Raw genomic sequence first — 27,236 nt, forward strand, 5'->3', positions numbered from 1 at the left:
TGCATGAATGTGAAGCAACAATGACTTTATTGCCTCTGCATGCAATGATTAAAGGGAGGAGGGGCGGGTGGTTAGCTTGCAGGGAAGTAGAGCGAACCAAGGGGCGGGGGGTTTCATCAAGGAGAAACAAACAGAACTTTCACACTGTAGCCTGGCCAGTCATGAAACTGGTTTTCAAAGCTTCTCTGATGCGTACCGCACCCTCCTGCGCTCTTCTAACCGCCCTGGTGTCTGGCTGCGCGTAACCAGCAGCCAGGCGATTTGCCTCAACCTCCCACCCTGCCATAAACGTCTCCCCCTTACCCTCACAGATATTGTGGAGCACACAGCAAGCAGTAATAACAGTGGGAATATTGGTTTCGCTGAGGTCTAGGCGAGGCAGTAAACTGTGCCAGCACGCCTTTAAACGTCCAAATGCACATTCTACCATCATTCTGCACTTGCTCAGCCTGTAGTTGAACAGCTCCTGACTACTGTCCAGGCTGCATGTGTACGGCTTCATGAGCCATGGCATTAAGGGGTAGGTTGGGTCCCCAAGGATACATATAGGCATTTCAACATCCCCAACAGTTATTTTCTGGTCTGGGAATAAAGTCCCTTCCTGCAGCTTTTGAAACAGACCAGAGTTCCTGAAGATGCAAACGTCATGTACCTTTCCCGGCCATCCCACGTTGATGTTGGTGAAACGTCCCTTGTGATCCACCAGAGCTTGCAGCACTATTGAAAAGTACCCCTTGCGGTTTATGTACTCGCCGGCTTGGTGCTCCGGTGCCAAGATAGGGATATGGGTTCCGACTATGGCCCCACCACAGTTAGGAAATCCCATTGCAGCAAAGCCATCCACTATGACCTGCACATTTCCCAGGGTCACTACCCTTGATATCAGCAGATCTTTGATTGCATGGGCTACTTGCATCACAGCAGCCCCAACAGTAGATTTGCCCACTCCAAATTGATTCCCAACTGACCAGTAGCTGTCTGGCGTTGCAAGCTTCCACAGGGCTATCGCCAGTCGCTTCTCAACTGTGAGGGCTGCTTTCATCTTGATATTCATGCGCTTCAGGGCAGGGGAAAGCAAGTCACAAAGTTCCATAAAAGTGCCCCTACGCATGCGAAAGTTTTGCAGCCACTGGGAATCGTCCCAGACCTGCAACACTATGCGGTCCCACCAGTCTGTGCTTGCTTCCCGAGCCCAGAATTGGTGTTCCACAGCATGAACCTGGCCCATTAGCACCATGATGCATGCATTGGCAGGGCCCATGCTTTCAGAGAAATCTGTGTCCATGTCCTGATCGCTCATGTGACCGCGCTGACGTCGCCTCCTCGCCCGGTATCGCTTTGCCAGGTTCTGGTGCTGCATATACTGCTGGATAATGCGTGTGGTGTTTAATGTGCTCCTAATTGCCAAAGTGAGCTGAGCGGCCTCCATGCTTGCCTTGATATGGCGTCCACAAAGAAAAAAGGCGCGGAAAAATTGTCTGCCGTTGCTCTGACGGAGGGAAGGGCGAGTGACAACACGGCTTACAGGGTTGGCTTCAGGGAGCTAAAATCAACAAAGGGGGTGGATTTACATCAAGAAGTATTTCAGGCAGGACTTCACGGAGGGTTCCAATAAGAAATGGTGCACCTAAGTTATTGTTCTTATTGGAACAAGGAGGTTAGTCTGGCCTCTGATCGATACATGGCTAGATTTACCTCGCTGCACCTTCTCTGTGACTGACTGCAAGTGTGACCTAGAGGAATGAGTCCCCTAGACGGGGGAGGAGGCAAATGAGTACAAAACAAATCTGGTCTATTTCTTGTTTTGATCCACTCCATCTATCTTTTACATCTTTGGCTGGCAGCAGACGGTGCAGAAGGACTGCATGCCATCCACATCTCATGGCTGCTCGGCAGAAGATGGTACAGTATGACTGCTAGCCATCCTCATCTCTTGCCTGCCCGGCAGAAGATGGTACGATATGACTGCTAACCATCCTCATCTCTTGCCTGCCCAGCAGAAGATGGTACAGTACGACTGCTAGCAATCCGTATCGCCTGCCTGCTCACCATAAGATGGTTCAATAGGACTGACTGGAGGACTAAAGAGAATGACCTGGTCAAGTCACTCCAAATTTAGTCCCTGCGCCCATGTCTGCCCAGGCGCTCCCAGCCGACGTGGCCAGGAGCACCTCGGACACGACGATGACGGCTACCAGTCGTATTGCACCGTCTGCTGCCACAAGGCAATGGGTTGCTGCTACTGTGTAGCAATGCCATACTGCGTCTGCCAGCACCCAGGAGACATACGATGACGGTTACCTGAGTGGGCTCCTTGCTTGCCGTGGTATGGCGTCTGCACAGGTAACTCAGGAAAAAAGGCGCTAAACGATTGTCTGCCCTTGCTTTCATGGAGGGAGGGAGTGAAGGGGGGCCTGACGATATGTACCCAGAACCACCCGCGACAATGTTTTAGCCCCATCAGGCATTGGGATCTCAACCCAGAATTCCAATGGGCAGCGGAGACTGCGGGAACTGTGGGATAGCTACCCACAGTGCAACACTCCGTAAGTCGACTCTAGCCTCGGTACTGTGGAAGCACTCCACCGAGTTAATGCACTTAATGCACTTAGAGCATTTTCTGTGGGGACACACACATTCGAATATATAAAACCGATTTCTAAAAAAACGACTTCTATAAATTCGACCTGATTTTGTAGTGTAGACATACCCTTATTCTAGATTAAGCTGTTAGACAAGACAGGCTCTTAAAGAGGCTATAAACAAAACTAGTTAAGGGAATTTCAGTTTAATTACAGAATACAAAATGGAAAATGCATTGTATTTCTCGAAACCAATGCCCGCCTTATTACCCTCTTTTGACAGAGACCAGCTGTCAGTAGTTCATCTCCCTTCTTTTTCTTCTAGAGTTTCCCTATTCAGTGTCTCTGGAACTTTTTTTCAAGTCCTGGATTCAGGTGCAGCCTTTTGCTGGTCATGGGGAGGGAAGACGTTCCACAATCATTGTTAGATCTGGCATCTGATACTAAATACTAAATGTATTTATTTATTATATTCTGAAAGTACACACTTTCTGTAAACATTTTTAAACTCCCAGTCTCAAGGAAATTGTCCATTTTGATGTTAATTTATTTCCTTATTTCCTGGCCAAAAGGACAAATTTTGGCCTAAGTGATATCTGCTCCATATTTTTGTTTGCTTTTAGAAATGTAGTTTGTAGTGTTTCATACTGTAGTTTTGTTGTTAATATAATTCTGCTTCATATTAAATGTCACATATTGACATATCCCAAACACTAGCTCTGTCACACTTCCACAGAAAGAAAATTTCAGAGTAACAGCCGTGTTAGTCTGTATTCGCAAAAAGAAAAGGAGTACTTGTGGCACCTTAGAGACTAACCAATTTATTTGAGCATGAGCTTTCGTGAGCTACAGCTCACTTCATCGGATGCATACCGTGGAAACTGCAGCAGACATTATATACACACAGAGATCATGAAAGAATACCTCCTCCCACCCCACTGTCCTGCTGGAAAGAAAATGGAGTGGTTCATCATAAAAAGTCACAATTCTACTTATGGTTAGGATATCTCTTCGCTATTGTTTTGTTCCACAGTCACTTTTTCCCCACCCACTTTTTATGGTCTTTAGTATATAAAGGGCTGTGATGAATTTGGAGCTGCTCTGTAATAATTTATGAATACAGTAAGGGATGTTTTCTGTATGACTGTATTGGTTTATCTCAACAGGAGTCTATCTGGAAAAACAAGTGGGAAGAAAAAGAATGGCTCCAGATTGCCATCCCTCAGCAAATATTTAAAAGCTGTTAAGGGCCAATACCAGAACTATTAGTTTTGATGATTTTGCCTCTGTCTCTAAAAATGGTTTTGACCAGGAAAGAGGCCCAATAACGCAGAACTGTTGCAGGTATTAAAGGGGCATTCTGTCTTAAGAGGACAGTTATTCAGGGGAACCAGATGGAGACACAGAATCTGTTTGGGCAGGGGGGAGGGGGGATATAAGGATGGTAGGCCTCTAGGTAACATTGACATGTATGTAGATAATTTGTTATTACATCTTTTTTTCTCTAAAAGCTTTGTTCCTCTTGCTAAGCTAAACAATACTTTGGTTTTAAAAAGGCTGTTTGATCACTTGATATCACTAGTCAGACTCCCTAAGGGAAGAACCACAGGTGTCTGAATTCATTTGGATGTACAGGGTGAGAATGTTTGATATATGCTGTAATGTACTGTAGCCCAGATCCTGGCCTAGGAAGTAGAGAATTATGTAATTCCACCCTGGGATAGGTAAAGGTAAAAAGCCTGACACCTGAGGAGAGTGTGAACTCTCCAAGAAGGAAACAAAGATGCAACTAGAGTCATTTTTTTAAACACGTAGAAATTGAAGATTAAAATATGAAAAGCCAAATATAGCAGATGGTTTGGAGTTTAATATATTTATTGACACAGAACTTCCTTCAAAATTCTCAATTGCATTTTTGCTTGATACACCTGTGACTTGTTAGCATTGTATCTGATTGCAGCAAGGAAGACTCATAGGCTCAAAATAAGACTTCTAAACAATTATGTGAGTTTTCCTCTTAATCTTTTTACCTCTTCACAGGAAAAATAAATCAGGAGGGCAATTAACCACTAAAAATGTATGACATAAACAGTTTAACAAATACATAAATGAAAATCTAAAAGCATTATAATAGAATGCATGGAAAAGCTTGTAATTCATTTGTACTGAATATTTAAATTGTGCTATATTAGTAGAATAGATTTTACTCACTTTTAAGTTAATATTGTCTGATTAATTTGTTTTGTAATTTACAAGTAATTTGTTTTAGAAAATATATTAAATATGTTAAACCAGCTTTTGGAAAGGTGTTTTAGAAGGTTGTGTTGTGTTGGGGGTGGGGGAAGGGGAAGGAGAAGAGGAGCCTTTAAATAGTCTTAAACCTGTTAGTTTATTTGGTTTATACTGCCAGAAATGATACAACCCTTTACTGCCTCAACCACAGGTATAAGAACAGAAATTCCAGTGCCTGTTCTTGCTGATTTTTCAAAGTAAACTAGCACCAAAAATTCTAATTTATAGAGCAGCATCTGCATAACTGGCTCATTAGCCTGTGTTGTTTCTCCAGCTTGCCCAACAGTTTCATATACAAGTTGAATGATATTAAGGAGAGCCCTTAGCCTTGCGGGACTCCACTGCTGAGGATTTTGGAGATGAAGGAATAATTGTTCATAATGACCTGTGAGTTTGGCCTGTGTGGAAGAACCAGAACTATTTCAAAGTGTTTGTGTTCACCTTGGAAGCTTTTTGGAGTTGGGTCAGAAATATTTAGTGCACAGAACTGGAAGTGGTATGACACAGGCAATGTCCTACTAATATGTTTAAACCCTTACCTAAATCTTTGACTTCAGTCTCTACCAAGGCTCTCGGTAGAGTTATGGTGATATGTTCTATAGTCTTGAGCATTTCATTGATAGGGCAGGGACAGAAACCACCAACTCATTACACATATGTCATCGAACAACCTTCAGATAGCATGATTGTAATTAAAAAGCAGTTGTTCATCAATAATTATCACTGTTCTAATTATAAGAAAATCCTTCAATCTGTCACATATCACCATTGGTAAATTTTGACACTTGAGTGGTGACCACTGCCATCGTGAGTTTACTGCTAATGGTCTAAGATGGATTTCAACTGGTGGCACGGAGTTAAAGGGCTCTGTTTCCTTTTGTCATCCCCTGAATGATCCAGTTCACAGGTTTATAGCAATTGGTAATGAGTTCAGAGTCAAAATCCATAATTCCAAGTGTCACATGCTATAGAGCAATAGGATAAATTTATTATTCTGAAAAGCTTTTATTATGGAAAAAAGTTTAGGACCAGGCAGAGTGCAGCTTGGACAGAATATACTGACTGAATTATAGAAATATAATGAATAAAAATTACTGGAATCAGTCTTTATTCTAAATGTCTCTTAATCCAGGTAATAAAAATATTAATTATTTTAAAATAAATAAATGAATAATTGAAATACTAATGCAACCCCGTTGATAATGAATATAACTTTCATTGCTATGAAAATAGCAGGTATAAGGTAAAATTTATTTTTAGATGAGGCAGCAGGATTTTTTTGCTTCTAAATATACAGTAGAATGTGTCATGAAAACATAAAATGCTTGTTCGCACAGATCTGGTTTCTCCTTCTGAGGATATTGTCTTTCTCTACTATTATTAGTAAGCTCTGAAGCATTGTTGCCAGTCCTTTATCATTTCATCTTAATTCTGCTGCTTGCCAGTCATTGACAGTTGGCTTCTTCTGTTGTGTTGTATCAGCATATTTCATGAATGACATTTAGGGGCATGGAGGTTGCAGCCTAGTTAGCTAAAGTAATCCAAACTACAGATGCAATTACACCATCCTTTAAAGATGACATATTTTTGTATATATCCCTCAAATTCTTCCCTGTGAAAGTCATGCATAGTTCCCAGTAAAATCCAGGGTACACAGTTTTGTTCTGCACAATATATGAGCATATTTTCAGGCAAACTGTTATGATATACGGTACTACTTAAATGTATGCTACAAAATCATGGTAGGTCCAAAATGTAAGCTTTGTTTTTCAAAAAAGTTTTACATAATCTAGATTAATAAAAATATTTCTATGTTTTTGTGTTGCTATAATATATTAAATATATAATGTGTATCTGTAATCAAATATATTTATTGCCGCCAAAAGATGAAATCGGTTTTATGTCATATATTAAAACATGCTTGTTCCTCTGCATACGGGCTGTTAACATCGCAGAAGAGAGAGGTTGCAATGGGGGCATGGCTCTCTAAGGAAAAAGTCTTTCTTAGGTCCCTTCCTCTGCCCCATCTCAACACAGGGCTGTGTTTGTAACACCCAGTTGAGCCATACCCTATGTTTCAGTGAGTCACTGTTGCTATTTAAGGTGGAATTAATGTTTGTAGTTTGGCCTTTCACCACTATGGCTCTGGATATTCCAATGGTCTTTCACTGAAGAGAAACCACACAGCAGTTCCTCAGCATTACCTAACTTTGCCTCTAAACATATTTTGTAGTTTACTCTTCTAGCCTTTTGTACTTGTAGCCCTTAAGGTACTAATATATGTAAATTAACCTTAGTGTGTCGATCATGTAACTGAAGCAAGTGAGGAATTTGGGTTTGCTGATCAGTGACCTTCCTTTCTTTAATTTTTATTCACAAGGCTAATACACATTTCCATTGGAAGTTGGACTGACATAGTTTGTTTCCAAATATAGACTCTGCTTCTCAGCAAAGATTGCCCTACTTAGAGGTTAAAAGTACTTATGATATTAAAGCTGGCCAGAACCAAATGTTTCAGGAAGTCTAAGGTCCAGTTTGCTTGTTGTTGTACACTAGACATACTCAAAGAGACAGATCAGTATAGCACCACATAGAACACATAATCATAGAAATGTAGTGCTGAAAGGAACCTCAAGAAGTCAACAAGCCCAGCCCCCTGCACTGAGGCAGGACCAAGTAAACCTAGACCATCCCTGACAGGTGTTTGTCCAACTTGTTATTAAAAACCTCCAATGATGAGGATTCTACAGCCTCCTTTGGAAGCCTATTATAGAATTCAACTACCCTGATAGTTAGAAAGTTTTTTGTAACATATAACCGAAGTCTCTCCTGCTGTAGATAAAGCCCATTACTTCTTGTATTACCTTCACTGGACATGGAGAATTGATCACTGTCCTCTTTATAACAGCTCTTTAACATTTCCACATAGGTCAGATTTTCTACATTTTAATCATTTTTGTTGATTTCGTCTGGATTATTTCCAATTTGTCTACATCTTTCCTAAGGTATTGCACCCCAAATTTGACACAGTACTCCAGCTCAGGCCTCACCATTGTGAAGGAGAGTGGAACAATAACTTTCATGTCTTACTAACACTGACTGTGTTAGACAGTCAGAGTTGTGGGGCAAGTTGTACTTTACTCCTTTTTCAGTCCTTCTCAGCACCCCTCAGGTGACAGGTTTAGCATTCTGCATCTCTTTCTGGGTGGAACCATGAGGTCCAACCACTTTGGGACTGGATCTATGGCTGTGGTCCCACTGTTTACCAACCATGTTAATCACACAAGCCCAACTGTGTTTGACACCTGGAAGCCCTTTTATTCTGGGAGCCTGAGACAGCAGCTGATTAAAGTGACCAGAAAAAGTTTTTTTCAAAACAAAACATTATTATTGTACTGACCATGCAGAAAGAATGACAAGACACGAGGGATGTGATTTAATTAGACCACAGTTGTATAAACTCACGTGTGAACTATCCAGCAATAACTCATATGGTGCACATCATGATTCCTTCTTCACTCATTTCCACCTATTTGGGGATGGATACTGACGGCCCTCTATCCCGCCAAACCCGGCCCCAGCTCATTGCTACAAACCTACTGCCCTCCACTCATCTGAGATATAAGGGACTGGGAAAAGGGTTTCTTCATTGTACTAGACATTAGGAGCCCCAACTTTGGTTCCCAGGTTCTGTAGGAGATACCTTCCCCTAAGTCAACTTCCAATCATAGTTTATCAGGGAACTGAACCCCTATGGAAGAAGTATCTGCACTGGACACTTGCCAACTTGTGACAACTTGAACCTAAACTACCCAATGCACCCTGAGCTACTGTAAGGAAGGCAAAATAACCCTCCAATCTGGAGGTCAATCTGACAGTGAGGGAAATAGTCCTTCCCCTGCCTGACCAAGGCAACTATACAGTGCCCACAGCAGGCCACAAAACCCAGACCTATTCTGATCCCAAAGGTGGGAGCTGATGAGAAACAATGCCATCTGACACCCTCCATCAGGCTCAGGCTGCAGATAACCCCACTCACCCCATCTCCTTTCAAAGACCAACATTTTTAAAGTTTAGTATCCTCTTTGATTCTAGGCTGTCAGCCTTAGGAAAAGCAGATCATCCTGGCTGGAGCCACTGGGTCGCTAGTCAATAGCCCAGCCATTGTTATCTTATCCACTTTGAAGCTGCTTATCCCAGGTGTCTTCTCTTTCAGTATCAGATCACCTGAGTGGCAAAAAAAAAAACATGACATAATTCCCTCACTCTCCACAGACTGGCATATGAGCAAGAGGGTCTCTCTTCCCTTGTTTCTATTACCTGTCACCTGGTGCAGTGATGTTTCCTCCTGAGCAAAGACGGCTGAGGCATTAGCTGTTCAACAGCATGAAACTGCTAAACTGCATGAAAATGCTAAACAGTCTATTCCAGATATATTTATTCATTGCTACCAATTGGATCTGGCTTCATCAGAATGTACTGCCTTTGGTGCTTTGTTCAGTCCTTCAGAAAATCTTGTAAGGTTAGCCTGCCACCTTTTGGAAACTAATTGCCACTAATTCCACCCCATGAAGTTTCTGACTGAAGGACCACACTTGATCACGTTTATACCTTTTACTGTAAATGTGACTAAAATAATAGCAGAGGATAAATGATCTTGCACCACCTTTTAGAGGGAAAAGGCCAATTTAAAGGGTAAAATAATACATGCAAGTCTTAATTTAATAGGGAAAACTATTGTCCCTTGGATTAAAAAAAAATACTTCAGGGAATGATAATACCCTCAGCTGGATACTGGTGGTAGCATATGCTACTGTATATCATTCTATCAACTATGAGGCAGTTTATCCTCCAAAAGTCTTAACTGTACAGTAAAATATATAAAGTATAATGTCAGCTTTTTCAGCGTACTGTGAGATTCTGATTGTGTCAAGAGAACTGTGCTCTGTATAAGGCAACAGTCATTCAAGTGTTTATCGTCAGTCTGGCATAATACTGTACAGTCTGGCATGATTAACTGTATGTCTACATTGGAAAAAAATGTTTGTTTTTAATTTGGGTTAGCTATCCCACATTGGCTAACTCGAGTTGAAATAGCAGTGAAGATATGGCAATTTAGCTGTGAACTCAGATTAGCAGCTCAATTTAAAGTTTAGGGATGCTTGGAGTAGAATTTGAGCTGCCAGTCCAAGTTCTGAATGTTGATAGCAAAAATTATGAAAAATGTATGATAGGATAATTAACTCTGCTAGATTTGAATTCATATTACAAAAATCCTTCTCTACTATCCTTGAAACTGTGAAGTGCCTTGGGGGTCTTGCTTATTGTCAAGGTTCCTCCCCCACTCTGAACTCTAGGGTACAGATGTGGGGACCTGCATGAAAACCTCCTAAGCTTACTTTTACCAGCTTAGGTTTAAACTTCCCCAAGGTACAAATTAATTTTATCCTTTGTCCTTGGAATATCCACTGCCACCACCAAACTCTAACTGGGTTTACTGGGAAACGTAGTTTGGACACGTCTTTCCCCCCCAAATCCTCCCAACCCTTGCACCCCACTTCCTGGGAAAGGTTTGGTAAAAATCCTCACCAATTTGCATAGGTGACCACAGACCCAAATCCTTGGATCTGAGAACAATGAAAAAGCATTCAGTTTTCTTACAAGAAGACTTTTAATAGAAATAGAAGTAAATAGGAGTAAAGGAATCACCCCTGTAAAATCAGGATGGTAGATACCTTACAGGGTAATTAGATTCAAAACATAGAGAATCCCTCTAGGCAAAACCTTAAGTTACAAAAAAGACACACAGATAGAAACAGTCATTCTATTCAGCACAGTTTTTTTCTCAGCCATTTAAAGAAATCATAATCTAACACATACCTAGCTAGATTACTTACTAAAAGTTCTAAGACTCCATTCCTGTTCTATCCCTGGCAAAAGCAGCATATAGACAGACACAGACCCTTTGTTTCTCTCCCTCCTCCCAGCTTTTGAAAGTATCTTGTCTCCTCATTGGTCATTTTGGTCAGGTGCCAGCGAGGTTACCTTTAGCTTCTTAACCCTTTACAGGTGAGAGGATTTTTCCTCTGGCCAGGAGGGATTTTAAAGGGGTTTACCCTTCCCTTTATATTTATGACACTTATGTAAACTAGTTCAAAAAGTAAAGACATAAAAAAATAACTTTATTAAAGGAATGATGAAACCGTTCAGTATTTATTATTTAATTAAATTAAAATGTCAGTTGTTGATTCTTGTTTGTTAGAGTGAAATGACTGCATCAAAATGAAGTGTAATTAATTAAAATGTTTAAAATTAAATTGTTATTTTACAAATAAGTGGCATCCAACAAATAATAGTTTTTAAATTGATGAAACAGGAAAGAAAATAGCTTTTTCTTTATTTAACTGTGATTTAGACAAGGTTATATTTTTCTTGTATTTATTTCATGACTACATAATCAGCATTACAATTGAGAGATTGGTAATTCGATGAGCTGACCTTCACTAATTGCTTGGGTTGCATTTGCCTTCATATCATAAGACCAGCAGAATCCCTTGACTGAAATACAGTCTTGAATTCAACTGAGGTCATCTATGATCTTGTGCACTGTTGGGACTTACCATAACTTACCATTGCATATTTAATTGCAAATACTTGCAAAGAACTGTGCGCGACTAATCAATACTTTAAAAATACGAAGCACCATTTTCCAAATAATATCAAATAACACACAAATTTGAGGAATTGCAATCTAGATATTCTAAGAGCTAAATAAATAAATAAAAGAGGCTAAATTAATCAGACTTTTTTCATTGTGAATTATTTCTTCAAGTCTAGGTTTTAGGTATTTTGAGAGGTTCTACTGGGTAACCTAGTATGATTTTACATCTAATATGTGCTGTCATGCAATATCTAGGCACAAAAGAAATTTACTGATATGAAGGTTTCCGAGTAACAGCTGTGTTAGTCTGTGTTCGCAAAAAGAAAAGGAGTACTTGTGGCACCTTAGAGACTAACCAATTTATTTGAGCATAAGCTTTCGTGGGCTACAGCCAACTTCATCGGGTGCATATGCTCAAATAAATTGGTTAGTCTCTAAGGTGCCACAAGTACTCCTTTTCTTTTTTACTGATATGAAGCTAATTTACTTAACTGAGCAGTTTTATATACAAATGTGAGAAATTGACTGGTACTCTTTAATATGCTATAAAATAAGATGCTACATTCTTTGCATACTTTTCTCTCGAAGTCTTATCCATGCTTTGAAAGAAGCAAAAGCAAAGGGCAGAATCCTGAATCTAGCCTGTAGCCTGCTGTATTAGATGTCAAAGACCAAATCCTGCTCCCATTTACTTCATTGAGATGAGGATTTGGCCCAAGGTTTCTTATCTGCTTCAGAGTTTATGTATTATTATACTGGAATGACCTTGTGAGGCAAAGTATGTTTAATATTCTTAACATAAGTTCTTCAGGAAAAGGTTCCCTTTGATGAATTACCTAAGCTAAACAGGACATCATGTACCTCTTTGACATCATCAATTTTTTTTTCATAGATTTTTTGGGGGTGACTTCATCAATGGATTTGAAAGCTACAAACTGATTTTTCCAACTATGGAGTCTTCCGGGTTTTCTCTCTAACTTGTAGATTTAATTTCCTTGCCTGATGCTAATTCAGTATTTTCATGTATGTAATTCTGACTAAAATCCGTTTTGTGGCTGATACCGCATATTACATGTGTTTTAAATCCGTTACTCCTGTGGACATAGTTGAATATCTTGTGTATATAAACAGGTCACAGAAGAAGCTAAAGAAGCTTGCAGTCTTATTCTGCTACATTAATATATCGTCCAAAATAACATTTTTTTGTTTTGTCTAAGTTGTTGTAAAATATTTCGATGAGTTAGATACAAATCTGTATGGAAAGTATAACTGGTTCGAAACATTTCAATTTTAATTTTATTCCCACCAGTGAATAAATTTGGCATGTATTAAGTTTTTGGATGACCAGTGCTGTAATACATCAGCATAGTGGTATCCTTCAGTGTAGAATAAATTGACCATCTCCACAGTTTTTCGGTATGCTAATTGTGTTTTGTCCTGAATGTTTACAGATTGTGTTCCTGATGCTGCAAATACTTACACTGGCGTTACCATACATACGATTTGCAGTCCTCAATGACTTCAGTGGGAATAGTAACAGACTATAAAGTTAAGCATGTGTGTAAATCTTAGTAGGATTGAAGTCTATCATCGGACAGCTTTAAAGTCATTGCAGAATCATATTTAAACTGGGTACTTCTTGTTTCTTTTACGGTTCCAGTGGTGTCTGATTCTCAAATTTTGGCAGGCCACAAAGTTCTGATGTGTGGAGTTCTGTTTGGGGTGTGGATGTGGTATGGTTGGTTTGTTTTGTTTTGTTTTCTGAAATGGTATCTGTTCTTGAATTTGGGGAGAAAACTAATGATTCCTACAAAACCATATATCTCAATGACAAAAATGTGATGGTGTACTTCAGTTTTTCCACATTTTTTTCTTTATTTCAACCTGCAGCAGTATATAGTATGACCACCTACACTCTAATGCCCTCTTGCATTTGGACATTGTATAGTATCAATTTCCTCAGGTTAATCTGGCAGTGTTGTCTGCTAATGAATGAAATGCTGTCTTGGATTTATCCGCTTCTGTTGTAGTATTTTAGATGACATTTTATGGTAGCAAATCCCAGAAAAAAAGAGTTGCTGATTGAAACTTCATGCTTCCTGTGCTTTCTTCTCTGGTAATTCTCTTCTCTTCTGCGGAAAAGGACCTGGGGGTGACAGTGGACAAGAAGCTGGATATGAGTCAGCAGTGTGCCCTTGTTGCCAAGAAGGTGGTGGAATCTCCTTCCTTAGAAGTTTTTAAGGTCAGGCTTGACAAAGCCTTGGCTGGGATGATTTAATTGGGGATGGGTCCTGCTTTTGAGCAGGGGGTTGGACTAGATGACCTCCTGAGGTCCCTTCCAACCCTGATATTCTATGATTCTATGATTCTTGCCAGTGGTATTTTAATGACATCTTTGATGATCAAATACTTTGGGGGTAATCTTGGAATTACATTAACCTTTTGACAATTTGTCTGTTGATACCACCCCACAATATCAAAGTATTTTTTTTTAAATTGAAAGAATTCCTGTGTGGTAGAGGGGGACTTATTAAACTGCCATTAAGGTGGTTAATATATATCAATCATTTATAGGAAAATACATTGAGCTAATCCAGCCGCACATCTGCAGCTGTAAAGCATGTGTTCCCCACGGGCAGCTAAATCAGTGCAGTTCTGTTGTTCAAGGAATGTCTAGATTTAGAGCAAAACCCACTCTACAGGGTTCCTTGCTCAGCAAGGGACAGGGCATGAATGAGCAGATGAGAGGCAGGAGAAGAGCCAGAGTAAAACCGTGCTAGGAATATAGCAAGGCTGTGATACTGCATTAACCTCTGCAATGAGCTTGTGGGGATAATGCATGACGGTCCCATGTTTGGGGCATAAGTAGCACCATGAAACTGAAGTAACACATGTAGGGAGCTTGTGGAGAGATTGACTTCTCGTCTTTCCAGTCACCTTTTCTCAGCTCCCAGCCCAGCTGCTTGAGTGCTGGGCACTGGATTGAAGATTCGGACCTTTGACACTTAATTGTTAGAAATATTGTATAATACCTTGATTACAAAGCAGATTTTTAAAATTATGATTTATTTATTTTTAAAAAATTGCAGAGGTCAAAGACAAAATAACTGGATTCTTTTTTTCAATATTAGGATTAAACACAGTGTACATTGTTGTTTTGAAAATTGGCATTATGGTGAGAGTTAGAAATAACAAATAGCTTCATATTAAATTCTGCACCAGATGTGCTTGCATCACCTGAATGAAGATACATAAGACTTCTGTACTAAAAACTGTGCTACAGAGCTACATAAAATGTGCTGACTTGAAAGTTTGCATGGAAGGAAGAACAGTAATTAAATCTGTTATCCTCCAGAGAAAGTTAAGAGGTATGATGTGCATAATCCTTTTATTGTACATAGAATGGAGAAACATGGGTTTAAAGGAGATTAGGGAGTAAATGATGAGTAAATGAAATTACTAAAAGCATCAACTACTATGCCATAGGTGACAGTTGCCATGCAAAATTTGGATATATTTTCTTTCTGAAATTCAGCTTAAAACTGTTATACCTATAAAATATAACTTTTAACAAATATTCAAATAACTAAAACTTTTAAAATGAAATCTTTGAATTTCCCCTGGGTTTAAATTTGTTTTTCAGTTTTTAGCAAGTTAGTATTTTGTTTCTGTTTGTTTTTTTTTACATTGTATCATTATTATAAACTTGCAATTTTTTCTGAACCTGATAGTTTGAATCACAATAAATACAATATTTATTAGCTTGCATGTTTGTTATCGTCTTTGGAAACAAATACACAACTGCTGAAAACAAAACCTTTTTGTCTATTATTTTGTTTCCAAAATGATTTAGAGAGCTTGGCTGACATTTAAACTAAATTTATTTTCTGTAAACACAATTAAGCAATACTACACTTTGGCAAATTATTTCATTTTATGAAACATAATGTCATATTGTACAACATTGTGAAGTCAACATATTACATTATTTAGATGCTTTACCCCACTTCATGCATGCTTGCACACTATCACACACCAACTTGAGGATTTTTGTGTTTTAAATATTTTAAAATACTTTAAAACCATTTTAACACAGTTGTTACAGAAGTGCAGTTAAAACTGTTAAAATAATTACATTACATACTACCATTTTCAGAACTTGATCTTTCACCTACAATTGCTGCAGGCCAAAATTTGCATGCAAGCTGTCCTCTTGGGGACTCTTACGAATTCATCTTAATACAGTGGCTCCGAGTGAATTTAGTTGGAAGAGTCTTTATCCTGGGGAAAATTGACTAAAGGAGCTACCTGGAATTCCCCTGTGTAGGGGAAATCCCTGAATGGCATAAAGCTATGTCAGCTCTATTCCTGCTCGCAACCCAGGCATAGGATATTGCAAAGGGACATTGTGGTTAGAAAGCTGCTTCATCTGGCTATTCCAAGTTGCTAAAATTCCTTTTGGGATCATGGGCAACAAGGCATAAATTAGGGGATCCCAGAGGCTGCTCTAACATACACTAGGTATTGAATTAATCCTTGCTGGCCCAGGATTAATGATGTGGAGAAGCATTTGCCCCTTTTCTGCTTCTGTGCCAAGAACAGGTTTAGGAGTTTTGCCACTGTGATAGACCCTACATTTCCAAATTAAAAAAATATGAGAAGGTAGAAGTTAGCAGTTTCAGAGGTTTCTGTTTTTACTCAGAATTGAACCCTTTTAAACTGAATTTTTGACCAAACCAAAAAATGTTCCCAAGTCAGAAAATAAGTTCCATTGCCAAACTCATCCCGTGATCCCTAGGTATCTTAAGCATCAACCAGTCTATTTTATCTGGGGCAATCTTTCTGAACTAGTTTTAAACAATCTAGTTTCATTCACTCATTTCAGGCCTCAGATGAATGCATAGGACTCTGTTCTGGAATTTACAACTAGTTGTCAAAGCATGTGTTAGAATCCATGGAATTATATCCAGGATAAATCTAACCAGGTATTTCTGATCATAATGGAGAAGGATCATGAGTACAAGAAGAAACCTTCTCTCTCATAAATTGTTCAGTGAAGATAAATGTATCCCATAGATGTTTATTATATTTATTCTGTATGTAAGTACATTTCCCCAGTATCTCCATTTCTTTATGATTAGTGGGATTACTTGCCAAAGTTAGGTATGCTTACATGAGTAAGTCTTGTCAGATTTGTGCCCATGGATATAGCGCCTCCATCTCTGCAGTGAGAAAGGATGAAATAAAAAAAAAAGGGCATGCCAGATTAAAAATAACATGAAAGCTAATGGGTGAACATCTGGTAGGCAATAAAGAAAAAAGCATTATAAAACATAGAGGATTTATTTGGGAAATTCATTGGAAAGAAGATGAGTATCTGACCAAAGTCATGATGATTTGAGCTGAAGCAGAGAGAATGCATAGAATTTACAAAGGTGCATTGTAGTACTGCAAGTGCCCATAAAATAGACTCTTTTAATCACAATTTTCTTAATTTGTGAGTTGATTTGAGGCTTGATCCCAAGCCTCTGAACTCAATGGGCCTTAGATCAGGCCCTGTTTTCTAAATATGAATAATATTTACCTCACTTTACCTAATAGGTACACAACCATAGTGCTATAAGGGGCCCAATTCTGATCCAACTGAAGCCTATGGGAATTTTGCTATTGACTTCAGTGGGAGCAGGATCAGACTCAGGTTTAGTAGAAAATGAAGGTATGTACATAACTGGCAGTCTTTATGTAAGGGTTATGACATGACACATAAGATGTAGTTTATGGTACCAAAGAGAAGATGTGTGATCTATCTTGAAATTTTTTACTTAATTTCTTCACAAATGTTGCATTACATAAAATTATTTCTGTAAAATAGAGTATACTTGAATTCCTTTCAGTAAGAGAGAGCTTGCAGCTCTTAAATATTCATGAAGCACAATAGTTTCACAACAAATCAAATTTAATTAAATGATGCATTTTCACCACTTACAAAAGGTTTATTAAAGGTTTATTTGCTCATGCAAATTAAAGTGTTAGAGTAAAAATCCACATGAAACTTGGCACTAACAATTAAAAAAAAATTATTGAAAGATTTCTCGCCTCACTGCAGTACCTTGCCGTGTTTAAAATACTCAGCTTGTCATTTAGAATCTTTAATGAAACTGGGGAGGAGGCTATTTATTTGCATAATAGGACATAATTTGCTGTGGTGAGGGTTTAATTATTTATAGGCTGTCTAAAATATTTAAAATGGCATCACTAAGGAGCATGAAGTGTTGGATAATGCCTTCATTTCAGGTTTCCTGCCGTTTTCTTTATGGGTCAAGCATTTCATTTCTAATTAGCATATCAGGATAGTGGCTCTAAAAACATAAGAAAAACAAATTGGTTTCAGCCTGTTTGCAGCTTGAGTAGTTCTAAAGTGCCAAGGGTCACTGAGAGTAGATATAGTATATGGCAGTAAGGGATACTGCCAAAAGTCAACCTAACGCAGCAGAACTACAAAATAAGCCAGGGCATATTTCTGCTTAGGAATACAGTTTACACTTCATATTTACCTTTTTGGAGTTTTTTAATATAACTGCTGGGCTGTTTGTGTATCATTTACCAGAATGGTTTTCCCATTACCTAAATATCACTTAATTTAAAAAGGGATATTGCATCTTGTAATAATTGTAATAAAGAAAAAAATCTTGAAGAACAACAGGCTTTATAATTGAAGTTAGTCCACAATTTATTTCAGTATTTATGGGCTTTGTGCAGGATTTTAGTCACATGGTATAAGGAACTACATGCTGTTACAGTCTGCACCATAAAGTGTTTGAAAGCAAGACACAACAGGGAGGAATAAGAATTTATGCTCTCAAGGAAATTAAATGGTATTCTAAAAAATAAACTCCGGCATTAGAGTTACTTTTACTGTTGGTTTGAGCATTCATGTAGGTTATCAGATGGAACTAAATCTGATCCATTTTTAGAAAATAGCCAGAACAGTTACTCGTATTATGTCATACCTTATGGTGCACTCAAACATGATTTGAAAATAATTTGTGTCAATCTTTGTCATAAATATAAAGGGAAGGGTAAACCCCTTTGAAATCCCTCCTGGCCAGGGGAAAGCTCCTCTCACCTGTAAAGGGTTAAGAAGCTAAAGGTAACCTCGCTGGCACCTGACCAAAATGACCAATGAGGAGACAAGATACTTTCAAAAGCTGGGAGGAGGGAGAGAAACAAAGGGTCTGTGTCGGTCTGTATGCTGCTTCTTGCCAGGGACAGAACAGGAATGGAGTCTTAGAACTTTTAGTAAGTAATCTAGCTAGGTATGTGTTAGATTATGATTTCTTTAAATGGCTGAGAAAAGCATTGTGCTGAATAGAATAACTATTTCTGTCTGTGTATCTTTTTTGTAACTTAAGGTTTTGCCTAGAGGGGTTCTCTATGTTTTTGAATCTAATTACCCTGTAAGATATCTACCATCCTGATTTTACAGGGGGGATTTCTTTATTTCTATTTACTTCTATTTTTTATTAAAAGTCTTCTTGTAAAAAACTGAATGCTTTTTCATTGTTCTCAGATCCAAGGGTTTGGGTCTGTGGTCACCTATGCAAATTGGTGAGGCTTTTTATCCAACATTTCCCAGGAGAGGGGGGGTGCAAGTGTTGGGAGGATTGTTCATTGTTCTTAAGATCCAAGGGTCTGGGTCTGTAGTCACCTAGACAAATTGGTGAGGCTTTTTACCAAACCTTGTCCAGGAAGTGGGGTGCAAGGTTTTGGGAAGTATTTTGGGGGGAAAGACGCATCCAAACAGCTCTTCCCCAGTAACCAGTATTAGTTTGGTGGTGGTAGCGGCCATTCCAAGGATAACGGGTGTAATATTTTGTACCTTGGGGAAGTTTTGACCTAAGCTGGTAAAGATAAGCTTAGGAGGTTTTTCATGCAGGTCCCCACATCTGTACCCTAGAGTTCAGAGTGGGGAGGAACCTTGACAATCTTATTTCAATTTTATGTATTTTAAATTAGGGTAACTTTTTTCCTATTATCTGCACACAAAGAATTCAACTCTGATAGTCAATACTCACTACATATTAATGGGAGATCAGCACATGTTGGAAGAGCAGAATACTTGAGCAGAGACTGTGGTGATGACCTGAGGAGAAATTTCCCTCTCAACTTTTAGTGTATGTGTGTGTGTGTTTGTGTATGCATATGCCAGGCCCATCAGCATGGGAAGGAGGTAGGGAACAGATGGCTGCTTCATCAATGATCAGACAAAAGAATCCTCTTCTGGGTGGTTACTACTAGGGTCAACTGTTGCCTCACTACAGCCTACAGCTGCTTCTTCCTCTTAGCTTCATGTTTCACTTCTGTGCAATGACTGGAGGAAGAGATACTGGGAGCTTGCTAACCACCCACTGCTTTCCACTCACTGGAGGGTTAAGATCAAGGAGCTTCTTCAAAGGGGAGGGGAGGAAATAGCCTTGTAGGGGTGAGAGACAGCTGGGAAGGATAAGAATGAGATGAAGCCCTAGGGGAAAGCCATTGGAGACACAAGGAACTATGAAGTAATACCCCTTCGAAGGCAAGAGAAACCATGTGAGGGAACAGGGGATGGGAAGGCTATAGAACCTAGGTGTGGAGAACATATGGAGTAGGAAGGTTTGTGAAAGATCCCTGAAAATGTGTCCAGCTCTTCAGAAAGGTGGGCAAGTGCCCTGATGTTTCAAAATGTTGTGGGAAATAACTACTAGATCTTCCTGTACTTTTTTCTTTCGGCTTCTTCACAGTTCTAGGTTTGCTTGGCCAGCTATGATACCTTTAGTGCCACAGAACATTTTGATTAAGCAACTAGGATGCACTGGGGGTGCCCGGTGCCCATGAGTGGTGGAAGCAAAGCTGGTGGGGGGAAGCAGGCTAACAGGGTTGCAAGACCACTCAAATTTAACCCAGCTTCCCCTGCATCAGGACGGAAGGATGCCTGGGCCAAATTTCCAGCTCCAATCAGTGGTCAAAGAAGGCGCCTGGGCTCCCATTCTCCACTGCCATTACACCTCTGGCTGGTAGATAGACTCCTGCTAGATGAGCTCAAATTAGTGCCTAAAAATAGCCATATGGACATTGTGGTACTGGCAGTTGGCTCAGGCTGGCTGCCCAAGTCCAAGCCTATCTGACCACTGGCTCCAATTTAGGTGGCTTGCCCAAGCTGCCACCAGTGTCACAACATCTGCACTTGCTGTTCTTGGGGACTAGTTCAAGCTAGTGCAAGTCTGTCTACCTGGGCTGGAAATCACACAGCCCAGCTTCAATTTAGACATACCCATAAGGGCTTAGTTTGAAGGCCCCAGAAGTGACAGAAGAAACTCCCAAGGAAAGGGATTTCTCAGATGAGCTGTTTAGAGGGCCCACCAGAAAAGGGGATATAGGAATGGTGCTCCTAGAGGAAGCAGGTTCCAAAAGGGCTGCAAGTGGCAAAGCCCTATGGAGGCCTAGTCCCAGTGAAAGGATCTTACCAGGCAGTGGCAATAGGTTGAGGTCTCTGGGGAACTATATACTGCTCCATGGGGAACTTCAGCAGTTTGAGTCCAGAGAAGGTATTCTTCCTCAGGTGATGGCAGGCAGCCTGACTCCAGAAGAGGATCCTGGAGCTAAAGGGCCTCACTGGGAGGAGAGACTGACTAAGATTAATCTGCCCCTCCCCTAACCCCACCCCCAGCTAGGATGCTGGAGTGAATACTTGTTTGCCTACCCTGATCAGCCTTTGAATAAATAAACTGGGCACCTGAAAGGACACTGTGTTCACGATATAGAAGCTTCATTGAACTTATTTGCTAGCTCATAAGGGGAAACTGTGTCAGGGATGCAACCACAGTTCTGCACCAGTCTGCTGGGGGCACTCTGGGGTAAGCGCCCTCCAAAACAACGTCCACAGAGATAATTGTTATCAGTTACACGAGGTAATTACTCACATAATTAATAACGTGGTCATCACTATGGAATATGGCACATTTTACATAACTTAACATTTGGACCAGTTAACGTTTATAAATAAGAGGAACAGATATATCATGCTTCTCTGTGGTCTGCAGCTAAAAGGGCAGAATGCAAAAGGAGGTACGGCATTGGCCAAGTGCCTAGGATTTCAATGTTCAAATTCACTTGGAAGCAGGACAAAGACATGTGTCTTGCATTTCTTTCTAAATGTGCTCATAGAATCTTAGATATGTAGGGCTGGAAGGGACCTGAAAAAAGTAATCAATTCTGGCCCCCTGAGCTGTGGCAGGACCAAGTGAACATAGACCATCCGTGACAGGTGTTTGTCCAACCAGCGTATAACAACTTCTTGTGATGGCGATTTCTCCGCGTCCCTTGGAAGCCTGTTCCAGAACTTAACTGCCCTAACAGTAAGAAAGTTTTCCCTACTATCTAGCCCTAAATCTTCATTGCTGTAGTTTAAGTCCATTACTTCTTATCCTGCTTTCAGTAGACATGGAGAACAATTAATCACTGTCCTCCTTGTAACAGCACTTAATATATTTGAAAATGGTTATCAGGTTTTCACTCAGTCTTCTCTTCTGAACTAATAGATCCAGGTTTTTTAACCTTTCCCCGTAGGTCAGGTTTTCTCACTCTTATCATGTTTGTTGCTCTCCTCTGGACTATCTCCAATTTGTCCACATCTTTCCTAAAGTGTGGCACCCAGAACTGGACACAGTATTCCAGCTCAGGCCTCACTAGCGCAGAGTAGAGTGGGACAATTTCCTCCTGTGTCTTACATACAACACTCCAGTTAAAACACCCCAGAACAATATTAGTCTTTTCAGAGCTGAATCACATTGTTAACTCATATTCAATTTGTCATCCACTAGAACCCCTTACATTGTTTTCAGTATCACTATCACCTTGCCAGTTATTCCCCATTTTGTAGTTATGCATCTGACTTTTCCTTCCTAATTGAAGTAATTTGCACTGTCTTTTTATTGAATTTCATCTTGATGTTTTCTGACCAATACTTCAATTTATCAAGGTCATTTTGAATTCTAATCCTGTCCTCCAAAGTGCTTGCAACCCTTCTTAGCTTGGTGTCATCAGCACACTTTGTAAGCATACTCTGCGCTACATTATCCAAGTTTTTTATAATAATATTGACTAGAACAAACCCAGGACTGACCCTTGCAGGACCCCACTGGATGTGCTCTCCCAGTTTGACAGCAAACCATTGAGAACTACTCTTTGAATATGGTCTTTTAGCCAGTTGTGCACCCATTTTGTAATTTAATCTAGACCATATTTCCCTAGTTTTCTTATGAGACTGTCATGTGGGACTGTGTCAAATACCTTACTAAAATCAAGATCTATCACATTTATTGCTACCCCTTATCCAGTAGGCCAGTATCCCTGCGAAAGCAGGAAATTAGGTTAGTTTGGCTTGATTTGTCTTAACAAATCCATGCTGGCTATTCCTTAGCTCAGAGGTGGGCAAAGTATGGCCCACAGGCCACATCCAGCCCGTGGGACCGTCCAGCCTGGCCCTTGAGCTCCCAGCCAGGGAGGCTAGCCCTCGGCCCCTTCCCTGCTGTCCCTCCTCCCCCGCAGCCTCAACTCACCGGCTGCGAGCTCCTGCCAGGCAGTGCGGTGGTGTGGCTGGCTCCAGCTGGGAGGCGCAGCTGCCAGTCCTGCTGTTCTGATCGGCATGGTAAGGGAGCGGTGAGTGGGGGGGGGTTGGATAAGGGGCAGGGGATCCTGGGGGCAGTCAGGGGACAGGGAGCAGGGGCGGAGGTTCTGGTGTGGGGGGGGGCGTTAGGGGATGGGGAACATGGGGAGTTGGATAGGCGTGGGAGTCCCGGGCGGCCTGTCAAGGGGCGGGCATATGGATAGGGGTCCAGGCAGTCAAGGGACAGGGAGGAGGGGGGGTTGGATAGGGGGTGCGGTCCCAGGGGGCGGTTAGGGGCGGGGGGGTATCAGGAGGGGGGTGGTCAAGGGACAAGGAGCCAGGGGGGTTGGACAGGTTGGGAGTTCTGAGTGGGACAGTCAGGAGATGGGGAGTGGGAGGGGGCGGATGGGGTCAGGGGTCAGGCTGTTTGGGGAGGCACAACCTTCCCTACCTGGCCCTCCATACAATTTCAGAACCCCGATGTGTCCCTCAGGCCAAAGAGTTTGCTCACCCCTGCCTTAGCACCTTTTATCCTCCAGGAACTTACAAATTGATTGATTGATTGATAATTTGTTTCAGTATCTGACTATTCTATAATTTTCTGGGTCCTTTCCCCCCTTTTTAAAGAATGGTTCTATATTTGGCCTTCTCCAGTCCACTAACCCATCTTCCTGGAGTTCTCAAAGATAATTGCTAATGGAGACTACTTCAGCTAGTTCCTTAAGTACCCTAGGATGAATTTCATCAGCACTTACCGACTTGAATATTCTTTAATCTGTTCTTTTCCTATTTTGGCTTCCATTCCTTCCTCCTCATTGTTAATATCAATTGTGTTTGAGTATATGGTCACCATTAACCTTGTTACAGCTTAAATGTATTCCAGGTGTGAGTGATTTCCAAAGGCATGGCACATCTATCATTAATTACATGCCATTTGTTCCTTTGAGTTCCACTCTTAGATTACAGATCAGCCTACTATTTATATTAGCAGTGGGCCTATGAGCACCATTATGGACTAAGACCATTGTGTAAGGCACCGTACAAACACTGAACAAAAACAATCCCTGCCCCCAAAAGCTTACAATGTAAGTATAAATCAAGAAGATAAAAAATCATGAGGAGAGCAGAGACATAATCTTCAAATGGAAGAATTAAATGTGTTGTGAGATAATGACAACATTCTAAACCTGTAGCAGGATCATACACTTGTCTTAATTAATGATAAGCTAACGTTCGGAAGTTTAATTTTTACAACACTATCTGTCTTTCTTTCCCCCCTCACTGCAATATCTGATCATCTCCAAACTATTTAACATAAAAACAAATTTTCTATCTTTACTCCTGGAGCCTTGTAATACTTCTCTGTGGCTGTCACAATAGATCTTTAATTGTTCCACCTGAAAACTAATTTCTTTCCTTCTGGGTTTCTCTCTAGCTCCCTTATGAAATGGATGAATTAAATCTATTCAATATTCACTAATTTAATCTGGTCTTAGTTTTGGAGCCTGAAATGACAGGTTTAGAACAATAAAGCTATGTCCCACTTGTACAATAGTCCTGTCCAATTATCTGTCACCAGCCTCAAATTACTTTCTGATGTTTCCCCAGAACCTTAAACTGTAACTTATTTACCAAAGGAAAGCAGAAAAAACATCCTTGATGTGTCAGTTAGCATTAATTTTGTGTGATACTTCTCAAGGTTCAGTTAAACTTGCTGCACATTTAACAGACACCTCAGTGATTTCTAGAAGGGTTTTATGTTTTTTCAATGAATTGCAGACTTGCCATCAAAATTCAAATTAATTGCCTTACTGTTTACAGGACTTTTTGGTGAGAAATTAGACTATGGTTTATATCCCCCCCTTCCTGTAAAAAATTTTTATCTTTTATGTTTTGTTTTCACAACATTTTTCCATGCCAGAGGCAAGGATGATGACAGAGTAGAACGGCCAGAGTTTGTGCCTAGGAATTAGGCTTTACCTCTCTCCCCTCTGCCAGGGTTCCAGAAGCATACATGCAGCATGTGATTGTCCCTGCCATGGAGCAGTTGAATCCCACCCCCACCCTCATCCATTCCCTTTCACTGTTGTGCAAAAGCCATAGTGAGTGAATTATTCCTGTTATAAGTAGTGGTAAATCATAATGACAGAGGGGTGGCTCGGCCAGACCTGAGCAGCATTGTGACCTTGTGTGTCAGGTTGCAACACCCGGAGTAGGGAGACAGGCCTAGCCCTGCAGAACAGTAGTGATACCTGGTTTTGCTTTCCAGCCCCCCACCACGACCCCAAAGCCTGCCCTCTGTACCTGGTCAGGATGCAGGCGCTCAGTTGGTATCTCCCATCTTGTTGGAATCTTCCTGAGTGCCTGCATCCCACACCCCCCTCAGTTCCTTCCCAACTGTCCCTGGCTGAAGACGGGACTTGGGGCAATGCTACTTCTCTTCCCTGGTCTCTGTAGGAAAAAAAAGTATCCAAGAATATAGAAATATTTATTAGTTACATCCCAGTTGTTTCCCTTACTTTCGTGTAGTTACTTCATTAAAAAAACAAAAAACAAAAAAAGCAACTTTTCGCTTCAGGCTTGTCTCCTGCTGAGACACTCTCCCCTGCCATTTCTAGTTCACAATGCCAGGGGCTTCAGGATTCAAAAAAGTGTGTTTTCTGTCAGGACTCCATGCCACAGTCGGATGGGCACTCACATTGTGTGAAGTGCCTCGGAGAAACCCACATCCCTGCAAAGTGCCTCCACTGTACAAGCCTCAAGTCAAGGGCTCGGCGCGACAGGGACCTGCGACTTAAAATATGTCTGATGGAAAAATCTCTGCAGCCCCTTTTGGAGACGGGGAAAGTTAAACCTGCTCCTACACACTCCCCGGCCAGAGCCGAACCATTTGGGAGCGCTGCTTCACCCTCTCTGAAGCAGAGGCAAGAAGCACAGCAGTCTCATGGGAGAGACTCCAACAAGGGTAAAGGGTCTCCCGCAAGATCCTTACCCTCTGTGCTGACAGCACCACAGGCAAGCGCCTCAGCCCTTTCTAAAGCCTCAGCCGTGGCTCCCACAGACTGCAGAGGCAGGAATCCGACCTCCCGTAGCGGGAAGGTCTCCGCAGCACCATGCACCTCAGCGCTAAAAATAGCCTCGGAGCCAGCTGCGCACTCTGCCCCGGTGCTGGGAAGAATGTCGGCACCAAGCCTGCCTCCTGCCCCGGCACCAGCAGCTGACCCCCTCCATGGCACTTCTAACAGACCCACGGCATCGCTGTCACTTTCACTTTCCAATGCTAATGCGCTAGAGCACAGTCCAGGCTCAGCGCAGCCCAGGGATCAGGAGCAGCAGTTCCTCACTGAATGTGATCTATCAGTGCCACCTGAGCTTAACTCTCTGCTCCTGGATACACAGGGCTCACTCTTCGAACAGCTGCTCTCACCACTGAACTGGCTACCTTCACTGACAGCGAACCTGATATACAGCAGCAGGCGGAGTTCTCCCCATCTGCCTCTCCTCCTCCACCAGACCCTCTTCCACCTCAAGCTATGGTCCTCAGCCACCAGCCTCAATTTCCCTACTTTGCCCGCCTGTGGACGGCACCTGGGTTCTCCTACCCTATGCCTTGGTCCCAGTGGTACCCTTGGCCACATCCTCCTACCACTCATCCTCCCACCTCTTCCGCGATACCACTACTTGCTTCTGTGCCTCAATCTCCAGCTCCGTCCACTTCTAGAGTACCTGAACCCCCTCTGGAGAACATGAGCTACGAACCATATCCTGACTCACCAACCCCTAATTCTCCATCTGCTCCAGACAAAGCCCTCTCCCCCCGCCTCCACAGAACATGGACAACTGTAAACAATTTCAAGAGCTTTTCAAGAGGGTGGCACTCAGTCAAGACATCCCCCTAGAAGAGGTTCAGGAGACACAACACAAACTCCTCAGAATCCTTCAACCCCGTGCACCCTCAAAGATCATGCTCCCTATAAATGAAGCTCTCCTGCAACCAGCTGACACTCTCTGTCAAACTCCAGTTTCTTTATTACCTACTTGCAGAAAGGCCGAATGT

The 27,236-nt window shown here is 41.2% G+C and overlaps 1 protein-coding gene across 35 annotated transcripts in view; it reads left to right on the top strand.

Moving 5' to 3' along the window:
• The window catches only part of TENM3 (teneurin transmembrane protein 3), a 2,220,601-nt gene that overhangs the window by 134,191 nt on the left and 2,059,174 nt on the right, over window positions 1-27,236 (top strand). The gene's annotated exons all lie outside the window — the stretch shown is intronic.

The sequence above is a fragment of the Caretta caretta genome, chromosome 4 (genome assembly GCF_965140235.1).
Source record: "Caretta caretta isolate rCarCar2 chromosome 4, rCarCar1.hap1, whole genome shotgun sequence".
NCBI classification, from domain to species: Eukaryota; Metazoa; Chordata; order Testudines; family Cheloniidae; genus Caretta; species Caretta caretta.